This window comes from Coenobita brevimanus, chromosome 23, assembly GCF_032717465.1.
Source record: "Coenobita brevimanus isolate Jiangsu-jjx chromosome 23, ASM3271746v2, whole genome shotgun sequence".
NCBI classification, from domain to species: Eukaryota; Metazoa; Arthropoda; class Malacostraca; order Decapoda; family Coenobitidae; genus Coenobita; species Coenobita brevimanus.
Genome location: NC_136976.1, coordinates 70,310,788 through 70,324,848, shown reverse-complemented (window position 1 = coordinate 70,324,848; position 14,061 = coordinate 70,310,788). Strand labels below are relative to the sequence as shown.

Genomic DNA, 14,061 nt, shown 5'->3' with positions numbered 1-14,061 from the left:
GGAACAGTGCAGTCACGCCTAAGCTGATTCATAATATTGGTGATCAGCTGTGGGGCTCCAACTGCCTGATGCAAGTTGCTATAGTTCATTCCTCTTAACCTGGATCAGATTTTCGTCTTTTTGCAGCTTATTTCACGTAACTCAGTGCCAGAAAAAAATACTACATCTGTGCATCCTTTCCACTGCGCTTCTTCGAGACTAGCGCCATATTCTAGTGTTAATCTATTGTTCTAACTCCGCATTCTAGGTGGAGAGACGGCAAATTTAGGCCAAGTTAAAGTAAACGGGGTATTCCAGACGACATTATTAGATTAACAGTGAAACATAGGAACCTGAGTGTTAGTAAATATCTTTCTCCTGATCTTTTTCCCTGCCACAGAGAGAGAGAGAGAGAGAGCGCGTATCACTAATTATTTCGCACTACATCATACCCGCATAACCTCAGTACTGGGGGACGCCACGCTGGTTGCCATGGTAACGCTGAGGCTGAGCAGGTGTGCCAACCCTCCCGCATCCTCCCGCATCATAACAAAGCAAGCATTTCACGGCCACCTGCTATGGGGCGTGTGTTCCTGGTTGCTCTCTCTCTCTCTCTCTCTCTCTCTCTCTCTCTCTCTCTCTCTCTCTCTCTCTCTCTCTCACACACAAATATTTCTCTACCATAATAACAATAATAATAATAATGGTATCAGTGTGCTTGCCATTTATTCCCATTTATCACCTAATACTACCACTTCCCACTACCATAACTCCCATCCCTGCTACCATTAAGCTCTACCATACCCGCAGTTTACCCCGATCGCCTCGTTGATTGTAATTACCATTGTTATCGTTATTTTCGCCATTAAGTTTATAAATGTGGTTGTTTGTGTTTTTGAGCGGCTTTATATATGCAAACAGATATGCACATACATATAAACATATAGTGTTTTTCGCGGAGAATAGTGTGTGTGTGTGTGTGTGTGTGTGTGTGTGTGTGTGTGTGTGTGTGTGTGTGTGTGTGTGTGTGTGTGTGTGTGTGACTGAATAAAGCAAACTGTAAACAGCAGAATTCATGGTCACATACAGATAGATAGATAGACAGATAGATAGACAGACAAACTGACAGACAGACAGGCAGATAGAATGATAGACAGATAAAGCAGATAGACAGAAAGACAGACAGACTGAGTGATAAAGACAGAATAATAAATGGCGTAATTTTAATAAAAAATAACTATTAAAAAAATTAGCGTGAAAAATAACGTCAAATAACGAAGGAATGAACACAACGAGAGAGAGAGAGAGAGAGAGAGAGAGAGAGAGAGAGAGAGAGAGAGAGTCACGCGGAAAAATTTAATGACAAAAAATTAAAAGGTCACATTAACTTAAAATTGTCTATCTCTTTATTTTTAATGTAATCAGCTCCTATGACCCACTTCAAAAAAATGGAACAGATTGGCGTTAACTAGAAATACAGACCTAGAGTTATCCCGACGATGAGAGAGTTTTTGGTGATAGTGGTAATATTCTGTGGCTGTAACAGCATACTCTCAGCAGTAATAATAATAAAAATAATAGTAATAATAACAATAATAATAATAATAATAATGATTATCATCATCATCATCATCATGAAGCTAATAATTAATATAATACTTATAATTATAATTATAATTATAAAAACAATAATAAAACGACAACAACAATAATTATAATTATAATAATAATAATAATAAAAACAATAATAAAACAACAACAACAATAATAATAATAATAATAACAACAACAACAATTTGGTGTTAAATACAGTTCTAAAGTTGCCCTGATCTTCAAAGGGTTAATGACCTTTACAAAAAAATAACAGGTGAAAAAAAATATAAATATATGGCATAAAATATCTACCTCGATTAATTCATTAGCTTCGAAAAAATTACCTGTTACGAATTTCTCTCTCTCTCTCTCTCTCTCTGGTAATAACAAAAGCCAGACAATGCGACTCTGTGTGTGTGTGTTGTGTGTGTGTGTGTGTGTGTGTGTGTGTGTGTGTGTGTGTGTGTGTGTGTGTGTGTGTGTGTGTGTGTGTGTGTGTGTGTGTGTGTGTGTGTGTGTGTGTGTGTGTGTGTGTGTGTGTGTGTGTGTGTGTGTGTGTGTGTGAACTTGTTTCTGAGAGTATTTGAATGATAATGAGTCTGGGAGTGAGAAAGTCAGAGAGAGAGAGAGAGAGAGAGAGAGAGAATAAAAACGAACACTAAGAAGGAAATATAGACTGATATACAAATGGACAAGTAAGGAGAAATATAGATAGAGATATAGATAGATAGATAGAATGATAGATATATAGACAGACAGACAGACAGATCGACAAGTACACATACGGATAGATAGATACTGGCAGACTGATAAATATATACACACATACTCAGACGAACAGACTGATAGATAGACAAACTGAGATAATAGACAGATAGATAGACAGAAAAATAGACACCTACATAACCCCGAAGATTAGAATTCATGGACAGGACCTGCAAGTGATAGACATAATAGATTTTGAGACGGAAAAATAGATTAAAAAAACAAAATGAAACGAGGAAATGGAAGAAAAATAAGCTAAGGATCCACATAACTCAAGGAAACGAAAACAGAAAAGCCAGAGAGACAGACAGGTAGATAGACAGAGACAGATACAGATAGACTGATAGATAGATAGGTACGTAGGTAGACAGACAGATAAACAGAGATATAGAGGACGCACTTCATAAAAAGGAACAGGACGAAAAACGAAATAGACAGACAGACAGACATATACACCGACAGGTAGACAGATAGATAGACAGGAAGATAGACAGATAGATGACGAGGTAATATAATAACTGAATTTTTGAACCAGATATGACCTTTTTAAAAATCGATACAAAGACTATGAAAAAAAAATAATGGCAATGAATTTTCTTAGTATATTAGTAACTGAAAATAAACACTGGAGGAGGAGATTAAAAAAAAAATAAGGAGGAGGAGGAGGAGCAGGAGGAGGAGGAGGAGGAGGAGGAGGAGGAGAAAGACGAAGGAGAAGAAGAAGAAAATATGAAAGAAGAGAAGGAGGAGGAAAAGAAGAAGCAAGAGGAGAAGAAGAAGGAGGAGGAGGATGGCAGAGTTATAGGAGAAGAGGGAAAAGAAGAAGCAGAAAGAGGAGGAGGAGAAGGAAGACAGACAGACAGACAGCAAGACAGGCCACAAGACAGCCATGAGACAGAATTTTAATGTAAGCCCTTTCAAGAACTCCACAAGGCCCCCAAAATCTCCCAGCCACGTAGCACACAATGAGAGGAGAAGCAAATGTGAGGGAAGAAGAAGAAAGAGTGAGAGAGGAGCGTAAGAAAATGTGAGAAAATGCGTAAGATGAACAGAAATCATACGTAAGCAGTGGCAGGTAATTGGTCTATAATATGGGCGAGTATATGATAGAACTTATACCAAAAAATACGCTGTTATAGGGAAGATATATGACAAAAATATGTGTAGGTTTGCTGGATCTTTCTATCTATTGCCAGACGCCTCAATCCCGCAAGGGGTGGCCACAAACAAAGCGTCTCCATGCCTCCCTGTCCCCCGCCATGTCACTGCCCTCCCCCAAGCTCAGAATATATGTTCAGGTACAGGTAAAAAAAAATCTAAAATAATGCATGTAATTACAGGGAATAAACTAGAGAAAATAATTAATAATAAGAAGGGGGGTAAGTCTTGAAAAATAGCAGAAAAGAAAAAAGAAATGGAGATAATCGATAAATGAGAAAGACAGAATAGTATCTTTATTTTCTGTCTTTATTTTCTGTTTCTAGATTTATTCATGTGAAAAATAATAGATGAATGGTAGATAAAACACCATTATTCTGCTCCTGCTTTTCCTCTTCATGTTTTTTTTTTTTTTAATTCTCATTTGCCCTTCTGAAAAAATGGAAAAAAGTGTTGATGATGATGATGATGATGATGATGATGATGATGATGATGATGAGGAGGAGGAGGAGGAGGAGGAGGAGGATAATGATAATGATGATGATGATGAGGAGGAGGAGGAAGATAATGATGAAGATGATAATGATGATGAAGATGATGAAATTAAAGATGATGACAGTGAAGATATTGATGACGATGATGATGATGATGATGATGATGATGATGATGGTGATGGTGATGATGATGATGATGATGATACTAATGCTGAAGACGGTAACAAAAACAAAAACAAAAACTCCAAAGCAAAATACGCTGAGCAGACAAAAGCAGAGACACGAGAAGCAGATTAGGTTGTCTGCCGGGATGCCATGAGAAAGAGAGAGAGAGAGAGAGAGAGAGAGAGAGAGAGAATATACACATACCACACATCCATCCATCTTGCACCCCTCTTCTTTTACATTTCAATCAATCTTCCTTTCGCTCCCCTCTTCCCCTCCCTTTCATCTCCTTTTCCTCCTCCTCCTCCTCCCCCTCCTCTTCCTCCTCCCAAAGTCTTTCCTCACTCCTCCTCTCTCTCTCTTCTTCTCTTGTCCTTCATCACTCTTTCTTCTTCTTCCTCCTCCTCCTCCACCTCCCACAGTTCTTCCTCACTCCTCCTTATTCTCTCTTCTTCTCCGCTCCTTCATCACTCTCTCTTCTTCTTCCTCTTCCTCTTCCTCCTCCTCCTCCTCCTCCTCCTCGTGGGCAGAGAGTGAATAGCCTCTTCGTGGTGTGGACGTCAATGTATCGATTTAGGCAAGTGCTTGTGGATGCTCGCCGTCAATTGGCAGGGAGAGAGAGAGAGAGAGAGAGAGAGAGAGAGAGAGAGAGAGAGAGAGAGAGAGATGAATGGAAACTGAGAGAGAAAGATGGAGAGTGACGGGATGAGTGGCATGCATGAAAGAGAGAGAGAGAGGGGGGGGGAGGAAAGAAATAAGGTTAAAAGTGTGAGATAAAGTGAGAAAAAATGAGAAAGTGAGAGAGAGAAAAAGGGAGAGTAATCCAGGGAGAGGCCGGAGGGGACATGCACCTTCTACTCTAAGGGAGGGAAATCGATGGAGGAATGTGAGAGAGAGAGAGAGAGAGAGAGAGAGAGAGAGAGAGAGAGAGAGAGAGAGATCTGGAGGAAAAGTGAAGACAAGAAGTGGAAGGGGAGAGTGACGATAGAAAAAAATAAGCGAAGAGGAAGGACCAGTCTGTGTGTGTGTGTGTGTGTGTGTGTGTGTGTGTGTGTGTGTGTGTGTGTGTGTGTGTGTGTGTGTGTGTGTGTGTGTGTGTGTGTGTGTGTGTGTGTGTGTGTGTGTGTGTGTGTGTGTGCCTCCGTGTGCAAGTCGCAGTATGTGTGTGCGTGTGAGTGCGTGTGCGTGTGAGTGCGTGTGCGTGTGTGTGCAAGCGTCCAGAGCCAGAAAGTGCGTGTGCTCGCCGCGGGGCCAGTCATTTACCTGGGCGAGGAAAAACGCACACCTGAACAATGGAACAAACGGGAGGAGAAGAAATATTAACACTAAGGCTCCTATGACCCATTCCCAGCAAAATAATAATAATAATAATAATAATAATAATAATAATAATGAGAATGAAGGAAATAATAATAATAATAATAATAATAATAATAATAATAATAATAATAATAATAATGATGAATAAAAGGGGTAAGGCAAATTCTGTCTCAAAATACTTCGTTCTTTCTCCTACAAACGATTTTATTCCTTATTTCTTTACTACATTAGCTTCAAATTGGCATAGATTTTTTACCCCCCCCCCTATTTTTTGGAAATTTCACATACTAGCTCAATGGCAGAAAAAAAAAATATACTGTATATAGATAATTCTGTGCCCCAACATCCTTCTCATGGCACTTCCTCGTGACTAGCATCAATAGTGAAGAAGAAGAGATATTAATTTTACGCCAAGGTAAAGTAAAGAGGTTTGGATATTTTCTCAACACCTTCATCATTGCGATTTATTCCGCTTGTTGCACCTCGTTTTCTTCCTGCATGTTGCAAAAGATGAAGAATCTGCAACGACAGAAGATGTAATACGTGAAATAAATCGCTTAGTGTCAGGTGCTAACGAAGCCCCTTAAACTACTTAAAATACAACCCAAAAATCTCTAGTATACTTAAAACTGAAGACTGGAAGCTCCCTAACACCTGTTCTTGAGTGATTTATTTTGCTTATAACACTCTGCAGTCCTGTGTTGCAATAAATCCTTCTAATATCACAATACGTTGCATAAATAACGTACAAAAACGATATTAGCCAGCCGCATCCCAAAAACAAATCGGTAAGGAAGAGGTGCTAGGGAGCTTCCTTTAAACTGGTGATGTTCGGGGGATTTGGTTTATTATTGTATTCTTCTTTAATCCAGACGATTTTATTCAGCACACAAACCCCCTCCCAATCCCTCCATTCTCTCTCTCTCTCTCTCTCTCTCTCTCCTTCTTCTTCTTCTTCTTCATCTTCTTTTCTCTCCACACCTCTTTCTCCCCTCCTTCTCTCTCTCTCTCTCCTTCTCTCTCTCTCTCTCTCTCTCTCTCTCTCTCTCTCTCTCTCCCCGCCACCATTTTTTGTCTTAGTACTCAATGACATTCTTCTGCGACCAAGGGAGGAGGGAGGAAGGGAGGGAGAGAGGGAGGGAGGGAGGGAGGAGAAAGGCCTGGGGCGGTGAAGAAGGGAGGGAGGAATTGGAAGGGAGAAGGGGATGGAGGGAAGAGGAATAAGAGAAAGGTTGGGGAAAGGAGGAGAGATTTGTTGAGGGGAGGGGATGGGGAGGGGGAGGTTGGGCGGGGGAGGGGGTAGGATGGGGAGGGGATGACGAGGAGGGGAAGGCTGGGGAGAGGAGAAGCTGGGAAAACGGTTGGGGGTGTGGAAAGTTGGGGAATGGGGAGAAATGTGGAGGTGGTTTGTGTGTGTGTGTGTGTGTGTGTGTGTGTGTGTGTGTGTGTGTGTGTGTGTGTGAGAGAGAGAGAGAGAGAGAGAGAGAGAGAGAGAGAGACAGAGAGAGCAGGTTTAAAGTGAATGTTGTATTACTGTATAAAACTGAGGGGGAGTCATAGGAGCCTGAGAGTGTTAATACCGTTTCCATTAACCCTCTCATGGAGATATAGGCTGACTTCTGATAGACAGAAACTAGACAGACAGATAGATAGAGAGATACATATACTGTAGATAGATAGAGATTTAATGTAGAGGCACAGACAGATAGATGGAAAAATGGACAATATAATGCAGGTGGATAGACAGATGTACGAGAGACAGACAGACAGACAGACAGACAGATAGAGAGACAGACTTACAGACAGACGGACACACATATAGACACAGACAAATATACATATATTAAATAGACGGACAGATAGATGAACACACGAGACAGATAGACAGACAGACAGAAAAATGGACGGATTGCGTGACAGACAGACAGATATACTAAAACTACCATGACTCAAACAGGGGAGAAGAGTGGGGAAGAGAGGAGAGGGAAGGGGAAGAAGTGTGAGACGACAGGAAGGGGAATGAGGGGAAAGGGGAAGAAGTGAGAGTTGGGGGAGAAAGAGGAAGAGGAGGGGAAAGAGATTGAGGGGTTTGGGGAGAGGACGGTGGGGGGAAAGATTTGGGAGGGGGGTTAGGGGGAGGGGAAGGATTGTGCTAGAGGAGGAGGGGGGAAAAGGGGAGAAGGGGGAAGGGAAAGGAAGGTTAGAGGGATGGGGAGAGGAGAGGGTAGGGAAAGGTGTTAGTGAGAGGGGGAGGGGGAAGAAGGTAGGAGGAGGAGGGGGGGTTGGTGAGGTTTGGAGGAGGAGGATAGGAGAGGGGGGGGGCGCTGATCCCCCTCTAGGGCGCTGGATCCGGTCTAAGGAGGGTCTGATCCTCTCCCCAATATCATTCATGGGAAACAGCACACAGGGGCGAGAGGATGGCTTCACCTCACTTCACTTCACTTCACTTCATCTTATTTCACTTCACTTCACTTCATCTCATTTCACTTCGCTTTATATTATTTCACTTCATCCCATTTCACTTCACCTTATCTCATTTCACTTCAGCTTATTTCACTTCCTCTTATTTCACTTCATCTCACTTCACTTCACTTCATCTTGTCACATCACTTCATCTTATTTCACTTTGTTTCATCTTATTTCACCTCACTTCATCTTATTTAATTTCATTTCACTTCACTTCATCTTATTTCACGTCATTTCATCTTCCCTCACTTCATCTTATTTCACCTCAACTCATTCCAGTTCATCTTATTTAATCTCAGCTTATTTCCTGTCACCTCATCTCATCTTACCTCACGTCAGTTCACTTCGTCTTTATTTCATCTCACTTCCCCTAAACTCACTTCATCTTATTCATCTTCACTTTTCTCATCTCATTCTATCTCATCTTAAAATACTGTACCCTAATTCGTCTTCTAATTTTGCTTCACTTGACCTCATCTCATCTCATCTCAGCTCACTTCATTTTACTGCATCCCATCTCCCCTCCCCTCACATCTTCTCACTTTATCTCAGTCTCATTTCACCTCGTCTCACCTGATCTCACCTTACCTCACTTCATCTCATCTCACCTGATCTCACCTCACCTGTCGCACTTTCATTCACACTACCCTGGTTCCCAAACGTCTCATCCCCCCCCTTCTCTCTCTCTCTCTCTCTCTCTCTCTCTCTCTCTCTCTCTCTCTCTCTCTCTCTCTCTCTCTCTCTCTCTCTCTCTCTCTCTCTCTCGCTTTGCATGTATGTATGTATGTACGTATGTATTATGTATTTAACACACACACACACACACAAAATTTCCACACTGTGTCTGCAGACGCCCCGTTAACTCAACGTACCCGTACACAATGTCATGCGTTAGTTTGTTATTTGATTATTCATTTTACTTTACTGCTTTCTCTTCCAAGTTATTCATACTGGTAGCTTATAGATAAAATATTATAGACTGCAACTTTTCCTTTTCAGTCTGTCCTATGAAATTTCCATGTCAGGTTTTCCATGCTGCGTGGTGGTTTTTCTCACTTTTTCCATCCAGTTTAAAGTGGAGAGTTTGGAAGCGGGGGAAGCCTTCTTGCTTTACTATCCACGTCCTTCAGCATATAGAGTTAGATCTCGTAGTCACAGTCTACTCTGTAACAAACAGCCTTGAAAGACCCATACGTTCTGTTGCTGTTTGCGTGGTACTCCTGTGTACTTCGAACACAAATAAAGGACGCCATGGTTGCCAAGACAATAATATTCTTCTCGCCCTTTCCACTTCTCTAGTTTCATTTCATTTTTCTCTTTCACTCTAATTTTCTCATCTCACTATCTCGTTTTCTCTCTCACTCTCGCGCGTTCACACTTGGCTGGACACGTATATACGGAGACAAATGAAACTGTCTTATGCAAAACTCTCTCTCTCTCTCTCTCTCTCTCTCTCTCTCTCTCTCTCTCATTTTTTCTCACTCCTCACACTTCACGCTTCTCAAAATCTCCCCAAATTTTTCCTCTGTAATATTCATCTTTAATTTTTCTCTCTCAGCCTCCTAACTTCCAAGATAATAGTTCTTATGAGAAAAAGGGAAAGAAAATGGACTGCAGCTTTGTGTTTTAATGGGACACACACACACACACACACACACACACACACACACACACACACACACACACATTATGTACGAGTGAAAACAAGTCCACGGTCTCTCTCTCTCTCTCTCTCTCTCTCTCTCTCTCACACACACACACACACACACACACACACACACACACACACACACACACACACACACACACACACACACACACGTACACTGAAACTGGTCTCTTTTCTCCCACAACCTGCCAGCCTGTCTGTCTGTTTAATATGCATACACGGCCACCGCTCCCTAATGCACCACACACACACACACACACACACACACACACACACACACACACACACACACACACACACAATCACAAACCCTTGCACCATTAAATTATCACCACCACTGTTTATCACCATTATTTTCACCACTCCCACCACCACCACACACCTTTCATCACTTCTCTGTTAACCACCACAACTACTGCCACGCCACCTACCACCATCATCACCACAACAGCATCAGTTCCACCACCATTCAAGTACCACCTTCATCACCAGTAGTCATAACCACCACCACCACCACTGCTACCACTATCACCACATTACCACCATCACCATCATACTCATCACAACTACAACGACGCCCACCATTCCATCACTATATTCACCACCACCACCACTACCACCACTACCACCACCACCACTACCATCACTACATCAACATCACCATAAAAAAAAAATCACTTCAATATGATAAAAACTAGAGTAGAAGTAAGCTAATTTATCTATCTATCTATCTACCTATTTACATTCTGACGTACTGAGTGTAAATTTATGATTGGATACGTTATATTTCGTTCACCTGTGCTTTCCTGAGATTTTCGTCCTCTTGCAGCCTATTTCCCTTAGTTCAGTGGCAGAATAATTACTATGGCTCTGTTGCATATTCTCTCCACAGCACTTCTTCGTGACTAGCACCATGTTCTAGTATCAATATCTTGCTACGACTTAATGACAACACAAGGCAATACTAAGGCTCTACGTCCTTCTCATAGCACTTCTTCGTGACAAGCATCTTATTCTACTGTAAATTTCTTGTGGGAGGTCAAAAGAAGAAAAGAAAGTGCAACGGCTGTACACCCCTTCTGGAGCACTTCTTCGTGACTAGCACCAGTGTCTTATCTTACAATCAATTCAAGGTTAGGAGATGGAAAATTTAGACCAAGTTGAAGTGGACGGAGTATAGTGAAAGGGTGAAATTATGAGATGATAGACAGATAGATAGATAGATACATAGACAGACAGATAGATAGATAGATACATAGACAGACAGATAGACATTAATGGATATAGATGGATGGATGGATAAGTAGATAGATAAATAGGTAGATAGGAGGGTAGAAGAGTGTGGCTTAGTGGCTATTTCCTGTTCCTTCTTCCCCCTACCTCCTGCCTGTCTCCCTGCCTCTCCCCTCACCATCCTCTCCCCTCTCCTACCCGCCATCCCTCCCTTTATCCCCTCTGCTCTCCCCTCCCCCTCCCCTCGTCTCACCTGCTCTTCCCTCCCCCCTTCATCCTTATCTTCCCCATATCCCCCCCTCCCCTCACAATATCTCACCAACACTCCCTCCCCCTCCCCTCGTCTCACCTGCCCTTCCCTCCCCCTCCTCCTTATCTTCCTCTCCTCCCCCTCCCCTCCCAATATCTCACTGACACCCCCTCCCCTCCTCTCCCTTCATCCAGCCTCCCCTTCCCCTTTCCCTCCCCTCACCTCCCCTCCCCTCCCCTCCCCCTCCCTGTCTGAACGCGGGCATGTCAGTTCCCTTAAACCGCTTTGGGCGATGGAGGAGGAGGAGAGGAGGAGGAGGAGGAGGAGAAAACTGGTAGCAAGAAGAGAATGGAGGAGGAAGAAGGAGAGGAGAGAAGAAAGGGAAGAATGTTAGAGAGAGAGAGAGAGAGAGAGAGAGAGAGAGAGAGAGAGAGAGAGTGTACGAAAATGACAAAGTGCCAGAAGTGAGAGAGAAGTGAGAAAGTAAGACAGAAGCCGATGACGAACAACACGAGAAAGAAGAGAGAGAGTGAGAGAGTGAGGGAAGACAGAGGGGAAAGATGAATAATGGAAGAGGGAAGGAGGAGGAGAAAGAAAGAGAGAATCAGGGAGGAAGAGGGGAAAGATGATTGATAAGAGAGGGGAAAGAAGGGAGAAGGAAAGAACGAGAGAGAGAGAGAGAGAGAGAGAGAGAGAGAGAGAGAGAGAGAGAGAAAGGGAAAGAGGGGTAAAAATGACTAATACGAGAGGAGAGAGAAAGGGGAAGAAAATAAAGGGAGGGAGCGAGAAAGGGAGGGATGAGGGAAAAATGAGTGACTGGAGAGAGGAAAGGGAAGACAGAAGAAAAGAAAGAGATGAGAGAAGGGAATGGAAAATGAAAGGTGATGGGGGAGGGGGAGAGAAAGGGAAGAACATAAAGAGAAAGATATGCAGGAATGGGGGGTAGATGAGTGACTGAGAAGGAGGAGGAAACAGGAAGGAACATGGAAGAAGGAGATGGAAGGAAAAGGAGGAGGAGGAAGGAAGAGAAGGAGGAGGAAGGAAAAGAAGGAGTGGGAGGACGAGGAGCAGGTAAAGAGAATGAAAAGGAGGGGAAAGCTGGAAGAAACAGGAACAAAAAAAAGAAAAAATAAAAAAGAAGAATAACAAAGAAGAAAGGGAAAAATACTGTATGTAACGAAGAAGCTTATGTATCCGTGTGTATCCTTGTCATCGGTGGGGCTATACTGCTCAGGTGTAACCATACTAGGCCAGGTAAAGGAGCAGAAGACAGGTGTTCCCCTCTCAACACCTCCATGATTCACAGACCGACTTGCAGACATGTCCCTCTTGCAACTTCCCCTTTTTTTTATGAAGTGCAAGAAACATGGAAGCGGCGGGAAGGGATGAGGAAGGGTGAGGCAGGAAAGGGATGAGGCAGGGGTTGTGAGGCAAGGAAGGAATGAGACAGGGGAGGTGAGGGAGAGTAAGGTGAAGCAGGGAAGAGGTGAGGCAGGGACGGGACATGCAGGGAAGGGGTGAGGTAGTAGGAAGAGAAGAGGCAGGGAGGGGATAAGCCGGGAAAGGGTGAGACATGGAAAGGGTGGGGCAAGGAAGAGGTAAGGCAGGATACAGGGTGAGGCAGATATGGTGCGGCAAGGTAGACAGGTGGAAGAAAAAAAAAATATCCTGCACACAGAAGCTTGTTTGTATAGGTAAATAGGTATTGGAGAGGAGATGGGGGATATGGAGAAGATGGGAGGGAGGAAAAGGCGAAGGGGGTGGAGGAGGAAGGAGGGAGGGGGGAAAGGGAGTGGGGGAGGTTAGAGGGGGAAAAGGCAAAGGTAGGTGGGAGAGGAAGCTGGGAGGGGGAAATGGAGATGAGAGAGGAAGGAGGGAAGGGGAAAGATAGGTGAGAGAGAAAGGAGGGAGGGTGAAAGGAAGAGAGGGGTGGAAAGGGAAAGAGGAAGGGGGGAAAGAGAGAAGGAGGAGGAAAGGGAGAGGAAGGTGTGGAGAGGATTTTCAAATGGGAGGGGTTGGATAAAGACTTCACAAACTACCTATTGCCAGACGCCTCAATCCCGTTTGGGGTGGCCACAAACAAATCGCCTCCAAGTCTAATTACTAATAAAGATTCTTTCAAAATTTTGGAAGAACAAATTAAGGTGGCACACAAAATAATGCGAAATATAAACGTAGTGAAGAGGTTAATAAAAAAAAAACAAGGGAAATAGGATAAATAATAAATCTTACACACTCATATTCCCTCTATCTCTCTCTCTCTCTCTCTCTCTCTCTCTCTCTCTCTCTCTCTCTCTCTCTCTCCGATTACTCACACTCCATCAAACATCGACTCACACGCTTTCTCACTTATACCCTCCCTCACTCCCACATAATCTCCTTCCCCACTCTCTCTCTCTCTCTCTCTCTCTCTCTCTCTCTCTCTCTATTTGGGGGGGAGGGGAGAGGTCAAGAAGGGTGTCACGGCTGATTAAGCTATCTCTCCTTACAGACGTCTTTCTTCCTCGTCTTCTTATTATCCTCTTATTCCTTCTCTCTTACTTTTCTTTAATTGCTGAGAGTGAGTCACAGGAGCCTAGGAGTGTTAATACCGAAAAAAAACCCTCTCATGATCGGGAAAACTCAGGCCCGTATCCTCGTCGCTTAAGGAAGTTCCCTAACACCTCTTCCTAAGCGATCTATTTGTCCTATTACACCTTGCAGTCGTACGCTGTGTTATCTAAACCCTTCTAAAATTACCATACTTTGCACAAACAATGCACAAAAGGATATCAATCAGACATAACCAATAATAAACCGCTAAGGAAGAGGTGTTAGGAAGCCTCTTTACCGGGCGAAAATAAAGACCTCAGAATCACCTTTACCTTGTTGTGTCCTTATTTTTCTTCTTATTTTTCCACTCATTAATCTCAATATTTCATTCAATTTATCATGTGCGCGTATTTCAAGATTATACCACATTCTTGCCA

The 14,061-nt window shown here is 43.0% G+C and overlaps 1 protein-coding gene across 1 annotated transcript in view; it reads right to left on the bottom strand.

Moving 5' to 3' along the window:
* Positions 1–14,061, bottom strand: part of LOC145392744 (muscarinic acetylcholine receptor gar-2-like) — a 166,263-nt gene that overhangs the window by 133,409 nt on the left and 18,793 nt on the right. The gene's annotated exons all lie outside the window — the stretch shown is intronic.